Consider the following 15,246-nt stretch of genomic DNA (forward strand, 5'->3'; position numbering starts at 1 on the left):
TTACCTCAGAAACTCGGCTTAGTCCCGCTAGTACAGAACAGCAGTTTCCACCCTGATGTCTTCCAGAGGCTCAGTGAATGGCCATTTCCATCCACACCTCCCATTAAAAAGAGGCAGGCTTCCACGAGGGGCTGCATGGGAGCTGAGGGAAGACCTGCACCTGTCAGAAATCCTGTCTACGCTATCTGCAGTAGTCCCAAAACAGGTCGTGGAGCAGGGAGAGGTGTCGTTGGGGCATCTGCAGGCCCCCTGGGGTCATCTCGTTCACCTCCTCCTCTTTCCTGAAGCTGCTGATTCAGTTAACTCATTCATTCATTCACTCCTTCATTCATCCAACAAAGATTTAGGGGCATCTACTCTACCTGTGGCTGGGGCATGGTGGTGAGCAAGGCTGGGTTCCCACACACCATGAGGTCAGGTCTGGTGGGAGAGCCGGGCAAGTGACCACCCACAGTGTATTCATATAGTCACCATGGCCACAGTAAAACACTGCCCTACAGTCCCGGGAATGATATTCCAGCCAAGGACTGAGGGACGTGAGGAGCTCGCCAGGTGGAGGCAAGAGGAAGTGCCCAGTGATGGGAGTGGAGCCTGCACGGGCCTCAAGGGAGGATACTGGGTGACTGGGGCCACCCGGGGTCACAACATGAAGTGGCACCTTCTGTAACTGGAAATCGCAAGCTCACCTTTCACGCAAGGCTGGCAGCATGTGGAGCTGCCTGAGCAGTCCTCCCTGGGTGTGCAGCTGGCAGGGTCCTCTCTCCAGGCTGACCTGCAAAGAATTGTGTTGAGACCTCCCTTGCAGTTTTCACATTTTCGCATTTTCTATCTTTTTTTAAAAAAATGTAAAAAGAGTTGCAGATCCTCCCATAGTAGCACCCTGTCAAACTGTTTTCCCATCTTGTCCCTCGCTTCACCTCCCTTTCCTTCCACCTTGTGAACTCCGGCCCTTCTGATTCCAGAGGATTCCAGGTTTCCATCAACAAGTTTGCGTGAAAACAAGAAAAAGAAAAGCGCGTGTCTCGGTGCACAGCCCTCAGCAGCACCACAACATGTTTCCCCAGAGGAGCCCGGTACGACGCCAACATTAATTTACAGCCTGCAGATCCCTAGTCACCACTGTAGTTACATCATTATTGGTGCCATTTTGGGGGTAGTTTTCAAAGATTCTATTTTGGTGGTTTGTGCACATTGAGTGCAGAGATGAGTTTATATTCCACAATATACAGACTATGCCTTGTCTACTTCTATATTAAAATTTATAGATCAATTGACATCAACATAGATATAAGTACAAATGATACGGAGATAGAGATATATAGCTCACTCCCTCATTGCTTATTCCCATCCTCATTTCCTAGATGCACGCGGGAGCCAACTCCAACGTATTTGACACACTGAATATGCATGTCCTTAAATATGCACATCTCTTTGTAAAAGATGTAGTGGTGTTTGGTAGATATACATATGCCATAAATTATGTGAGTTACATCAGACGTTAAATCTCATTCTGTTTCTTCTTCATTTTCACTTGACCGTAAGTTTTCAAGATGTATCGTGTTGCTCTAGCTACAGCTAGATTATTGCTTCTCAGTGCTGCCTTGTGTTATTGCACAGTTTGTTTCCACCTTATTTTATTTCCAGCACTCTGTAATGGACACCAAGTTCTCACACATTGTTGTATCATAAACAGACAGACAGGCAATCCCCTGTGAGTATCTCCCGATGGGTCTGGATCAAGGTTCCTCCAAGACGCTTAGGAGTTGGGCGGCTGGTACCAGGCCAACCCACACACTGCACTGGGCCGAGTCCTCTGGGGTGGCTGCAGCAGTCCACACCCCAGGGCTCCGTTAGCCCACAGCCTTCTCAACATGTGAGCCTGTCCCTGGTCCGACCGTTGCTATTCTGTTGCATGTAAAGCACTGTCTTGTTTTAATTTTAACTTGCATTGTGAACATGTTTTCATGGATTTTTTTAGTCATTTGGACTCCCATTTCTGTGAATTGTTATTCATTACCTTATTCACTTTCCTATTGCAGCGGTCTCTCTTTTCCTTGTGTTTTGAAGGAATTCTTACTGGCTTTGCCTACTCCTGTTGGCTTTCCCTACTGTAATCCTCATTGAAAAGAAATCCCTAATTTAGAGGTAATCTAACGTCCACCTTTACACTTTAAGCTATGATTTGACAACTTTGTTCAAGCAAATATTTGCTTAATCTCTGCCATCCCCAGTAGACTCCAAGGCTAGGAACCATGGCAGTCTTGTACCACTCGGTGTCTAGAAGAGCATTTATTCATTCGTGAATAACTATTTGGGGGAATGAATAAGGCCAGCACCTGGCACATTGTACACACTCAGTAAATGGAAGCTGCTATTTTGAATGAATGAGATTTTCTCAAGGGAAAGCTCTAAGTAAATGTAATGAAACAATCTTCTGCAGAGAGAAACACAAAATCAAAACCAAGAAAATGGAAGCTAAAACACCAACAAACCTCGGTAAGCAGGAGGGACCTCCTGGATCTCATAAGAGATTTGAATGTTTTCATTGAGCACAGAAAGCCTTTGTGATGCATGGATCCAGCTCTCTCTCTCTGACTCAGGAATAGCATTACCGCTGCAGGGTCTTTGTTTGTTTTGGCTTTAAAATAGAAACGTGACAGTTACGCTCGGATGATGCCGAAGTCAGGATGATGTGCCACATTTGAGTGACTCACATGAATACAGTGAGACTCTCCTGCTGGAATCCCTCTAGAATCTGTGACTAGCTCCTCTAATTCCAGCACCATGTTCCGTGAGCACACCATTACCTTCTCTGGATTCTCTGGGAGTCATCTGTGAGGTCTTAATCATTACAATTGGATTGCCTTACTATCTAAAGTTTTATAGAAGGAAAAATAAATCACACATTTAGCAGAGTTTCAGGAAGGGTCACCCACCCCCATTCTTTCCCCTACTATTGGGAAACTGCCTGATGCCAGAGAGCAGCACGGATGTGGGACACAGGTCAGGCCCTGATGAGGCCAGTGAGGATCAAAGGACATCTCAGGAGGATCAACTTCCAGCATGAGGGGTTCCACTGAGCTGGTCCCCAGGAAAAATGGTGAAAATTGGTTTAAAACACACAATCAGTAAAGACTGCCAAACACAGTAGCAAAAAGCAAATGAAGAGACATGTATTCAAGAAAACGTATAAAATATTGGTGAGAAAGGCATATATCTAGGCATACACTCAGGAGAGTCTATGGTGTTAGAGCCAGGACCTTTCCTCCTCGCTCCTAGTTAGGTAAGGCGGAGATACCACTCCAGACTGCCTCAGCCAACAACACAGGGCTCCCTCTCCCCTCTGCTTCCAGTCAGAGAGCCTTCTTCCTGCAAGGAGCTGGATGTCAGCATTTCTCATCCTGCCCCCGCCACCTGTTGCTGAGGCTAAGTACTGGGTGAATGCAGTCGAAAAGTGGAACCTCTACTCTTCCTCCCAGCTTCCTCTCTTGAATTGAGGCTCTACCTTGGGCACAGTGCACTGAAAGTACTGCAGCCTGACAGCAACTCTTCCAACTTGGGAGGTGATGGTTCCACAGCAGGAGAAGACCCCAGGATGCCCCCACCCCGCCACCCTGCCAAGCATTCAGTTCCTGGAGTGGGGGTATCCCTCGGAAAGAAGCTTGTCATTGTCCCTACCCCCAGCTCCAGAGCTAGGCTCAGAGATTTTGCCTGGAGGCCAGGGGGAGGGAAGAAGTTGGAGAAGAAGCAGGTCTTAAGCAAATAACTCCTGTGTCTTCCCCAAGGAACTGACTTCATTTATAACAGAGTGTGCAGAAGTTCAAGCTTAAGGGCACTCTTCAGAATGGTGGAGGTTGTGGTGAAAGCAGTTGGGAAGAGATTCATGGGTTTAATGAATATACAGCCTAGACTGTAGGCTGGCTGGCTTGTAGGAGAGAACTGGTGAATAAGACAGCTGGAGAGGAGCCCTCCTAGGGTCAGAACAAATATCAAACACAAATCTGAGACTACTTCTGAAAAGGAGCCATGATTTCACTGGTTTAAGTTGAAGAGCAATTTATGCCCTTAGAACATTACTGAAAGGAAGCATTATACAAATAACCAATAAGTACATGAAAAGATGCTTGACATCATTAGTCATCAGGACATTGCAAATACAGATCACAATGAAATCCTACTGCATACCCACTAGGATGGCCATAATAACACAGTCAAGTAATAACAAGTGTTGGCAGAGATGTGAAGAAATTTGAACCCTCATGCACTGCTAGTGGGAATTTAAAATGATGCAGCCACTTTGGAAAACAGTGTGGAAGTTTCCTAAACAATTAAACACAGATTTACCATATGACCCAGCAATCCTACTCCTAGGCATATACCCAGGAGAAATGAAAACGTATGTCCACACAAAAACTTGTATGTGAACGTTCATAGCAACATTGTTCATAACAGACAAAAGGTAGGAAAAACTCAAATATCCATCAATTGACAAATTGATAAACAAAATGTGGTATAGCCATACCATTCCGTAAAAAGCAATGTAGTACTGATACATGCTACATCATGGATGAAACTTGAAAACATGCTAAGTGAAAAAAACAGTCACAAACACCACATATTATATAATTGCATTTAGATAAAATGCCCAGAAACTTGAAAACATGCTAAGTGAAAAAAGCAGTCACAAACACCACATATTATATAATTGCATTTAGATGAAATGCCCAGAATAGGGAAATCTATAGAGACAGAAAGTAGACTAGAGATTGCTTAGGACTGGGGGTGGCATATGGGGAGATAGGAAGATGAGCTGAAAGTTCTTTCTGGGGTGATGAAATTGTTTTAAAATCGGCTGCAGTGATAGCTATACTAAAAACCGTTAACTCGCAGACTAAATAGTTAAATTTTATAGTATGTGAGTTATATCTTAATAAAGCTGCTTTTAGAAGTCTTAAGTTGTTTCCATGAGTAGACATATAGAACAGTCTCATTTTTATGATGACTGCATAGTATTCTACAGCACAGATGTGCCATGATTTTATCTTAACCATTACCGTAACAACGGATACTCATACTGTTTCTGAGTTTGCACTATTACTGACAATGAGGTAAAGAACGCCTTGGCAGTACCTCCTTGCGTTCATATGTAGACATTTGGTGGGCTGTTTTCCTAGATCTCTTAGCCCACAGAAGACCAGAGTTACTGCTAAAGATTTTTAAAGTTAGATAAATAATTGTCTTCTGAGAGCAACATGACAGGGCTTTCTCTGTTACGGCAATCCTGGCTCAAGCCTTCTCTGATTGGTTATCAACATTTATTCATTCGGCTATTCCTGTCGTCCTTAATTTGTCAGATTTATTAAGGATCAACTTTAGCCAGATCTTCAGCTGCATGCTGAGGATCTAGGCAGGATCTCAGGCTGGGGCAGGGTAGCGGGGTGTGGGTAGGGGTGGTGAACAGGTGACTGCAACACTCTCTGGTGAACACCAAGCACTCAACCCAGCTTCCTGAGGTGGTCTGTCCTCCAGAATGGCTGGCCAGCCAGGCTCACACCAAGCCCTTGGCCACCGCCATGCCCCACACACAGACATATCTAGTCTTCCCACGTAAGACTTATAAGAGTAATCGTGGCAACATATGCTTAATAACATGAAAATACACGCTACACACACACACACACACACACACACACGAAAAGTCTAGGAGCACATAAATGCCCATCACAAATAGAAGGATGGGCAACTGTGGCATGAGCATCCAAAGGAACGGCAAGGGAGCAGCACAAAGCTGCAGGCTTGGAGTGTGTGGGTTTGCTTGCGTTCGTGTGGAATCGCCCCACGTGAACACACAGGGCACGGCAGCACTCCTAGAAAGGGGCCCAGATGACGAACAGGGTGCGAGAGACTCACTGTTCAGCGTACCCTCTGCATCTTTTGAATTTTGTACCACGTGCATATTTAAAGGAGTAACAAGATTACTCCTTCAGGGGCTCCCGTTGCCCCCACAGTGAAATCACACTTTCGACACATGATGAGACAGCGTCTTCACCTTCTCCCAGCGCGGCCTTATTTCACTTCTTCCTTCTCCCTGGGCGCCCCTCCAGCTGCACCTCCTGGGTGGAGCATGGCCTTTCCCTCACTTGCATCTGCCTCTTGGCCTTGGAGGTACCCTCGGGCCACTCAGAGAAACCTCCTCTGGCCCCTCGACTACTCTGGAGGACCCTCTGAGCTCAGAATTCTCCCAGAGGAATACCCCTCATCCACACTGGCAGTGGGGCCACCAGACCCCAAATTCCTGCTTCAGGGCCCGCAACATGGTAATGTCAACCAAAATTAAGGCTGCTGAGGCAGAAATAAATAGATGAAGGTTTACTGGACACCAAATGTGAGGATCATCCGAGGAAGACATATCAGCAGAGTTAGGCATGCTCCACAGTCGGCCACAAGTGAAAGGATTTTCTGGGAAGCTGAGGAGAAGGGAGGGGAGGACTCATGCTGGAGCTGTCCTCTTCACTGCAGGCTCCAATGCAGGGGTTCGGTCACTGACCACAGAGAGCAACACACACGCTAAAAGTCCCTACATGCAAGACAAGCAGCAAAGCTTCATGATTTAGAAACAAATCAGTGTATTTTCCAGTGTCAGTGGGTTACGTATTTTTTTTTTTATAGATGGAGTCTTGCTCTATCACCCAGGCTGGAGTGCAGTGGCATGGTCTTGGCTCACTGCAACTTCCTCCTCCTGGGTTCAAGTGATTCTCCTGTCTCAACCTCCCAAGTAGCTAGGATTACAGGCACACACCACCACACCCGGCTAATTTTTGTATCTTTAGTAGAGACGGGGTTTCACCATATTGGCCAGGCTGGTCTTGAACTCCTGACCTCATGATCCGCCTGCCTCGGCCTCCCAAAGTGCTGGGATTACAGGCGTGAGTCACCGCGCCCAGCCAGGTTACCTATTAATCTGTACTTCAACAGTTCGAGGAAACTCACGACAAGATCTGTGGGACTCAGGATAAGATACTTCACTCGGGAACAGGATGCAAGCCATGAGCCTAAGGCCTCCCTGAGGGAGCAGTGTGGCAGCTGCCAATATGGGCTGCAGGGTATCAGCGAGCACTCGGCGCCATTTGTCAATGTGTGCACAAGACGGCTGGAGAGAGAGAGGCAGAGGGAGAGTGAGGGAGAGAGAAGAGAATGAGTGAGAAAGAGAACACAGAGTGAGACGGCGAGAGAATGAGAGAAAGTGGGAGATGGAGTGAGTGGGAGTGAGACGGGGAGAGAGAGAGAGTGAGACAGTGAGGGAGACAGCAAGTCGCCAGTCCCTGGCCCAGTTCTGCGGCTTCCTCCTAACCTGCTGAAAGCCCCACAGGCACGACAGAGAGGCGAGCTGGCCTGCCCCAAGTCTCCAGCTTGTAAGAGGGGCCTGGGACTCAGACCTGATTCCAAATCCCAGCCTCCTTCAGCTTCCCCACCCCGCATTCCAGAAGGCTTCTCAACCCCATGCAAGATCAGTGCCCACTAAGGTGCCTTCCTGGGCTCCCTGGGGCCCCCTCAGCCTCCATCCATCTGTCAATCATCTCTCAGGCTGTATCTGCACGCTTTTCACCATTCGGACTGACAGAGGCTTAGAACATTTTTACTTCGATTATGTCCATTATTTAAAGATTCTCCCTGGAGATTTGTGGCTAAAGACAACAAAAGGTGAAAAAGAAATTCACTAACTAAGTTATATAATAAGGCACTTTATTCCAAAAATGAGAGTGAGATATTTTAAGCTTTTACCACTTACCATGGCTTTCTTGTGGTGTTTTCCAACTTCAGGTATTTCAGCTACAAAACAAAATAAAATAAAATGTTATGAATCCTCAGTTCTGTTCCTTGGAAATACGGGCCCCCCTGATGGAGCCTAAGTCACAATCCCTACCCTTACGCCCTCTATGATCTGGGAGGGAAACCAGAATAAATATGCTAGGATGCAGTAAATGAGATCAGAGAAACACTTCACCCATACGAGAATGTAAAGGCACAGCCACCTCGGCCCAGTGTGGGACACTCCAACTGCCACTCCAGTATGGAGCTGCCTGTCCTCAGCCTGCCCCGGAGCTCAGCTCTGCCCTGCAGCTCAGCTCTGCCCTGCTCACTCCCACTTCCTTCTGATTTTCAGCACTCCAATGCGTTATATGACACTGTGAGTTTAACTTGCATTTCTCTAACGACCAATGACGTTGAGCACTTTCCATGTGTGTAAGAGCCATTTGTATATCCTCTTTGGTGACGTGTCTGCTGAAATTTTTGGACTATTTTCTTACATCTTCATGACCATTGTTTATAGGGACTATCTCCACTCTCCTTCCTTCATGCCTTCATCAAAATCAGTTGTTCACACATACGTTCATCTCTTGATTTTCTACCCTATTCCGTTGATCTATTTATCTATGTTTAGTGTTTTGTTACTACAGCTTTACAATGTCTTTCCATTTTCATTCAGTTTAAAATGCTTTCTGATCTTCCTTTTGATTTGTTTTGACCCATGAGTTATTTAGATGTGCATTATTTAATTTCCAAACGCTTGGGGATTTTTCAGATATCTTTCTATTGCTGATTCCTAATTTAATTCCATTTTGGTCAGAGAACATGCTCACTATGACAGAAATCCTTTCACATTTACTCAAACTTATTCTGTGGCCCAGAGAATACTTTATCTTGGTAAATGTGTCATGTGCGCTTGAAAAAAATGTGCATTCTGCTAAACACAGGAGGGTTCTATAAATGTCAGTTAGATCACATTTGGTTTCCAGTTTTGTTTCTGTATTCTTACCGATTTTCCATCTACCTGTTTTCTCTGTCTGTCGCCCAGGCTGGAGTGCAGTGGTGCAATCATAGCTCCATAAGCTCGAACTCCTGGGCTCAAGTAATTATCCCACCTCAACCTCCCGAATAGCTGAAACTATAGGAATGTGCCACCAGGCCCAGGAAATTTTTTTTTTTTTAGAGACAATGTCTCACCATGTTGCCCAGGCCAGTCTTGAACTCCCAGGCTTAAGCAAAATGGCCGCCTTGGTCTCCCAAAGCGCTGGGATTACAGAGGTGAGCCACTGCACCCGGCCCTGTGTACTTATTTTCAACAATTATTTAGAGAAGAGTGTTGAATTGTCTAACTATATTTTTTGATTTAACCATTACCGCTTGCAGGTTTCTGAGTTTTTGCTGCATGTATTTTTGAAGCTGTGTTATCCGTTGGATAAATGTTTAGGATAGTTATGTGGTGACTGTTTGACCCCTTCGTCATTATAACATGACCTTCTCTGTCCATGGTAACATTCTTGCTCTGAAATCCACTTGACTTGGTATCAAGATGGTGACTCCTGAATAACACTGGTGTGAAATGTATTCCATTCTTTCACCTCTGATCCAATGTTGCCTGTGCATGTGTGCACACTTGTGTGGTTGCTGCGTGCTTTTTAATCCAATTGAAACAATCTTGAATCTTTAATTGGGCTATAGTTTAGGTTTGTTTCATTTAATCTAATTATTGATCTGGTTGGGTTTAAAGTTAGTATCTTGTCATTTGTTTTATCTTAATCCAATCAGTCACTTGTTTTCTGTTTCTTTTTTGGCATTTTTGATTAATTAAGGATTTCTTACATTTTCACATTATTTCTTTTATTGGATTATCAGCTACAACTATTGTGTTATTTCGGTGGTTGTGTTAGGGCTTACACTATACCTCTTTTCACAGTCTATGCACTAAAGTGATATTATATCACCTCAACTGCAACACAGGTTGGGTATCCCTTATCCAAAATCTTGAGACCAGAAGTGTTTCAGATTTCAGGTTTTTTCAGATTTTTGAATATTTTGAAATATTAGACTTCCTGGTTGAGCATCCTTAGCCTGAAAATTTGAAATCAAAAATTCTTCAATGAGCATTTCCTTTGAGCATCATGACAGCATTCCAAAAGTTCCGGATTTTTTTGGAGCATTTTGGATTTCAGACTCTTGGGTTAGGAATATTTGCCCTGTCTATGACCTTTATAACAATATACTGTGTTTTGTCTCTTGCATTTGTGCTAGTGTCACACGGCTTACCTGTCCATATTTTACAAATCCCCAATGCACTGTTATTTTGTTTTAAAAAGTTGATTCTCTCTTTTAAATAACATTTCTATTGCTTTTCATCCCTTTGTGTAGACACACATTTCCATCTGGTGTTACTTTCCATCTACCTAAAGGACCTCCCTTCACATTTCTTGTAACGCAGGTCTGAGGCTCATCAGTTCTTTCCATTTTTGTGTGTTATGGGGAGGAAGGTCTCTATTTCATTAAGTGAAAGATATTTTCTCTAGGTAAAGAGTATTTTCTTTCAGCACTTTAAAGATGTTGTTCTATTGTCTTCTCATTACATTGTTTTTAATGAGAAATTTGCTGTCATCCTTATATCTGTTCCTTTGTCCCTAATATTTCTTTTTTATCTGACTACTTTGAAGACTTTCCCTTATCACTGGATTTGAGCAACTTGATTATGATGTGTCTTGGTGCTGTTTTCTTTATATTTCTTATGCTTGAGGTTTATTGAGCTTCTTGAGTCTATGGGATATAATTTTTAACAAATTTGGAAAATTTGAAGAAAATTGTATTCCTTAAAATATGTTTTCTGTCTCCCTCCCCTTCTGCAATTATAATTACTCATGTATTTGGATATTCAACCGCTTAAAGGTGTCCCACAGCTCACTACTATTTTTTAGTACTCTTGTTTCTCTATTTTTCATTTCTCTCTGTTTTGTATTTCTTGATAGTTTCTCTCCTTGTCTTTAACTTCTCTTGTCATTTTCTCTTAATTGTCTAAACCATCCTATGTATTTTTATCTCACGCATTGTGGCTTTCATCTCGAGAAGTTTGGTTTGGATCTTTTCTAAATCTTCTTTGTATCTAGTTAACATGATCTACCTCTTCCTCTACTATACTAAATATATGATATATTGTTATAATACTTGCTTTGATGTCCTTGTCTTCCAATTCTATTGTATCATTTGTCATTTCTGGATCACGCTGGTTGATATTCATCCTCACTGTGGGTCACTTGTTTTTCTTCGCATGCTGGTAACTTTTGATTGAGTGCCGTGCATTATGAATTTTACTTTGTCAGATGCTGTATATTTTATATTCCTGTAAATAGCTTTGAACTTTGTTTTGAGTTTGATCTTTTTGATCTTGCTTTTATGCTTTGCTGAGTGGGATCAGAGCAGCATTTAGCCTAAGGCTAATTTCATCCTCCACTGAAGGAAAACCCTTCTAAGTACTCTACCCAGAGCCCCCTGAATTTGTTTTCTACTCTGGCTGGGGTGAACAGGCACTATTCCCAGCCCTGTTTGATCTATGGAGAATGCTCCCTCTAACGTTGTATGAGGCGCTTTCTCTTTTCTATCCTCTGACCAGTACAGCTGAGTGGTAGGGGGGGACTCTCTGCAGACCTCCACAGCTCTCACTGGGTACCCCTCTCCTTCCTGTGAATTCCAGCTGCCTTGGACTTCCTAACTTCATCTCTTTTTTTTCGTCTCAGTGAGTGTACCGAGCTTTGCCTGGCCTCTTCCTTTTACCAACTGTGTCGTGCGCTGGGCCTAGCGCAGAGCTCCACTCACCTGCTTCCCTGTTCTCATGGATCATTCTCCTTCATTGCCTAGTGCCTGATAGCTTGACAACTGTTATTTCAACAATGTGTCCCACATTTTTACGTTTATCAAACAGGAGGTAAATCGGGTCCTTATTATTCTATCTTTTCCAGAAGTAGAAGCTATAGAAATGTTTGTGTCATCCGAAAGTCACACAGATGAATGCTGGCCATGCCATTCACACCCCATCTCCAAGAGGTGATGCTCTGTCAGCTGGCAAAAGTCTGGCTTGACAGGCAACCTCAGCCCTGATGTGCAGATGAGGACCTCAGCTCTCTGAGTTGATGTCATTAAACACCAAGTCAGTCACACCCTTTGGAAGTCATCTGTAACTTAACTGCAAGGAGGGAATCCACAACTCAGATAGAGGTGAGTGTCTGGGGCACCAGTAAATTGGCAAATCTGTGATGCCAGGCTCTCCTGTGAGCTTCGAGAGCCCAACCCAACCTTGGGAATGTAAGGATGTAGGCTTTCTGAGTCCCCAGGCTCTGGGTAGATTATCAAGGTGACAGCAGCTGTCAGAAACTGGCCCCACTGCTGTTCCTCATGCAACACGCAAAACACATTGCACGTCATCATGCCTAACATTCTGCAAGCTTCTGCGTATGACAGGGTTATTCAAACAGTTGGACCTTGTATCTCTAAAGATCCGAAAACTTCATGTTAACCATTTTGATGGAGTTTATGCTAATGTGTCTATTTTAAATATTTTAACAATAACAGGCCTAAATAAATGAGCAACTAAAGTCACACACTATTGTCAGCACAGTAAAGAGAACATAACACAGCCCCGCACGGTCATGCATCAGGATCGCGAGCACCCTTCTGCGAGAGGCATTAGCTCTGAGGACCTGAGAGGATGACAGCAATTGGAAGATGTCGGTTCCTTCCCATTTCTATGAACACCAATGAGCTGCGTGGCATACAGCCAAGTCCGTGGCCCTCTCTGTCTCCACTTCCTCATCTGAAACGATGGCAACAGAACTTTCCTTTCCCGGGTTGTCAAAGTCCACGGAGAAGCATAAACTGATTCGCATGTGAGGAAGTATGCAGGTTTCAAAGGCTCTGGTCTTTGTATAACAGCATGCCGTCCAGGCCACACTCAGCAGAACCAGTCATCAGATTCCACCAAGTCAAATAAAACACTTCCCGCCTGAGGCCTTTGCCTCTGACAGTGTGTTTCCTTAGGGGAGATACTCTGTTAAATGAGAATGCATATTGCTTAGAGGGGCAGTCTGCAAAGGCTCTTGTTTTTCTAGATAAGTTATCCTTAAAGGGACAATCTGGGATTTCAGAAAATGGGACTAAGCCAGTAAGCGTTAGGTACTTATGAAGAGAATTGAGCAAACAGGGCCTTCAGCAACATTGCCCTGCAAGCGGTAACCAAGCCACCTTTGAGGGAGACATTTTATGGGCAATTCTTTGCATCAGCATGAGAGGTCAGGTTGGCGTTGGTCCCTCAGAAAACTAAAACCCATCAGCTTGCCACGGAGCTCTAGTCTCCCTCCCCATTGTCCCGGTGGGAAGGCGGGGTCATCCTGGGTGCGGCCTCACAGGAAGTGAGTCTGGAAGCTTGCAGGTGTGCCCCGATCCTCCCCTTTGCTCAGGCCTCTTCCTCACCTCCCACACCTGCCCACACACAGGCCAGTGCCCTCTCACTTCCCCTCTGCTCAGGCCTCTTCCCCGCCCCCCACACCTGCCAGTGCCCTCTCACCACCACTCTGCCAACTGCCAACTGTTGGCCAGTCCATCTCCCTCGCCATCCCAGACTCCTTATCCCCATTTATTCCCTGATATCCCCACGGCACCTAGAGTGCACTGGCCATCCAGGACATGCTGCTCGATGAAACTGACCTGACTCTCCTCTCACCCCTCAGATCCCAGTTCCTGTGGCTTCCAGAGTGAAAATTTGACAGCATCATCCCTGTTCAGCCCTTCCATGGATCCCTCAGGCCTTTGGGGGTGCCTACAGCCTCCCAGGCCTGGGCCCTGCCTCCCACACTAGCTGCATCTCTTACTATGTCCTCCTTGAGGTTCCCCCATTCCTGACCACCTGCAGTTCTGCAAAGATGTCCTAGACACAGCAGAGTTAGGGCATGGGGAGAGACAGCCCAACCTACATAGAGGAGGGGTGGGTAGCAGGGGAAGGAAAAGCCTTAAGATAGGCAGAGGAGACCACACTTCCTTACAATCAGAGTCAGATTCACTGTAGCAGTTTTTTTCTGAGTGGCTTATTTATTTACAAGCACTTACTAAGCACCTACAATGTGCTAGTACCTAGCCTAAGAAGTGAGTAGTAAACTGTGTCGCCCTCTAAAGGACAGCATTCAGCAGACACTGAGCTGCAAGCAACAACACAATAATGCGATTCTCAGAACATAGGGCGCTCAGGGAGAGGGGAAGTTAAGTATGCCTTGGTCTGGGCAAGGGACAGTGACATGGTTCGGATCTGTGCCCCCGCCCAAATCTCATGTTGAATTGTAATCCCCAGTGTTGGAGGTGGGGCCTAGTGGGAGGTGATTGGAGCATGAAGGCAGATGTCAACCTTGGTACTGTCTTGAGTTCTCATGAGAAATGGTTATTTGAGAATGTGTGGCACCTCCCCTCTCTTTCTGTCTTCTTCCTGCTTTGGCCATGTGAAGTACCAGCTCCCCATTCACCTTCCACCATGATTGTAAGTTTCCTGAGGCCTCCCCAGAAGCTGATGCTGCCATGCTTCCTGTACAGCCTGCAGAACCATGATCCAATTCAACGTCTTTTCTTTATAAATTCTCCAGTGCCAGGTATTTCTTTACAGCAGGGCAAGAATGGACTAATACAGAAAATTGGTACCAAGGAGAGAGACACTACTATAAAGATTCCTTAAAATGCGAAAGTGGCTTTGGAACTGGGTAAGAAGGAGAGGTTGGAAGAGTTTGGAGGGCTCTGAAGAAGACAAGAAGATGAGGGAAAGTTTGAAACTGTTGATAAAAAGAGTCAAACTCTGTAAAATATTTGAAGAGATTTCTGAGCCAAATATGAGTGACCATGGCCCACAGCCCTCAGGAGGTCCTGAGAACATGTGCCCAGGGTGGTAGGGATACAGCTTGGTTTTATGTCTTTTAGGAAGGCATGATACATCAATCCAATACATTTAAGAAATACATTGGTTTGGTTTAGAAAGGCAGGACAACTCAAAGTGGGGGCTTCCAGGTTTTAGGTAAATGTAAATGTTTTCTGGTTGATGATTGGTTGAGGTTGTCTGAACACCCGGGATGGATAGAACAGAATGTTCTCAGGTTAAAGATAAAGGATTGTGGAGACCAAGTTTTGTTGTTCAGAGGAAGCTGTTAGATAGCAGACTTTAGAGATAGCAGGTTGTAAATTGTTTTTTATTGGACTAAAAGGTTTCCTGGCTCTTAGTTGATTATCTCCTGAATCTGGGAAGGAAGGAAGGAAAACAAAGAGGGAAGGGGATTCTCTATAGAATGTGGATTTTTCCCACAAGAGACTTTGCAGGGCAATTTTAAGGTATGGCAAAGAAATATCTTTTGCGGTTAAATATTTTTTCCTTGTCTCATAATGTTACGCCAGAGT

At 44.8% G+C, this 15,246-nt stretch overlaps 1 long non-coding RNA gene across 2 annotated transcripts in view; it reads right to left on the reverse strand.

Annotated features, from left to right (window-relative positions):
* Positions 1-715: 715 nt before the first annotated feature.
* Positions 716-15,246, reverse strand: part of LOC126932736 (uncharacterized) — a 76,227-nt gene continuing 61,696 nt past the window's right edge. For both annotated transcript variants that reach the window (XR_007718302.1, XR_007718301.1), the window contains 2 exons: positions 7,790-7,830; positions 716-772 (listed from right to left, as the gene is read on the reverse strand). This is a non-coding gene — a long non-coding RNA (uncharacterized LOC126932736). The remainder of the gene's footprint in view (positions 773-7,789; positions 7,831-15,246) is intronic.

The sequence above is a fragment of the Macaca thibetana genome, chromosome 12, assembly GCF_024542745.1.
Source record: "Macaca thibetana thibetana isolate TM-01 chromosome 12, ASM2454274v1, whole genome shotgun sequence".
Lineage (NCBI taxonomy): Eukaryota > Metazoa > Chordata > Mammalia > Primates > Cercopithecidae > Macaca > Macaca thibetana.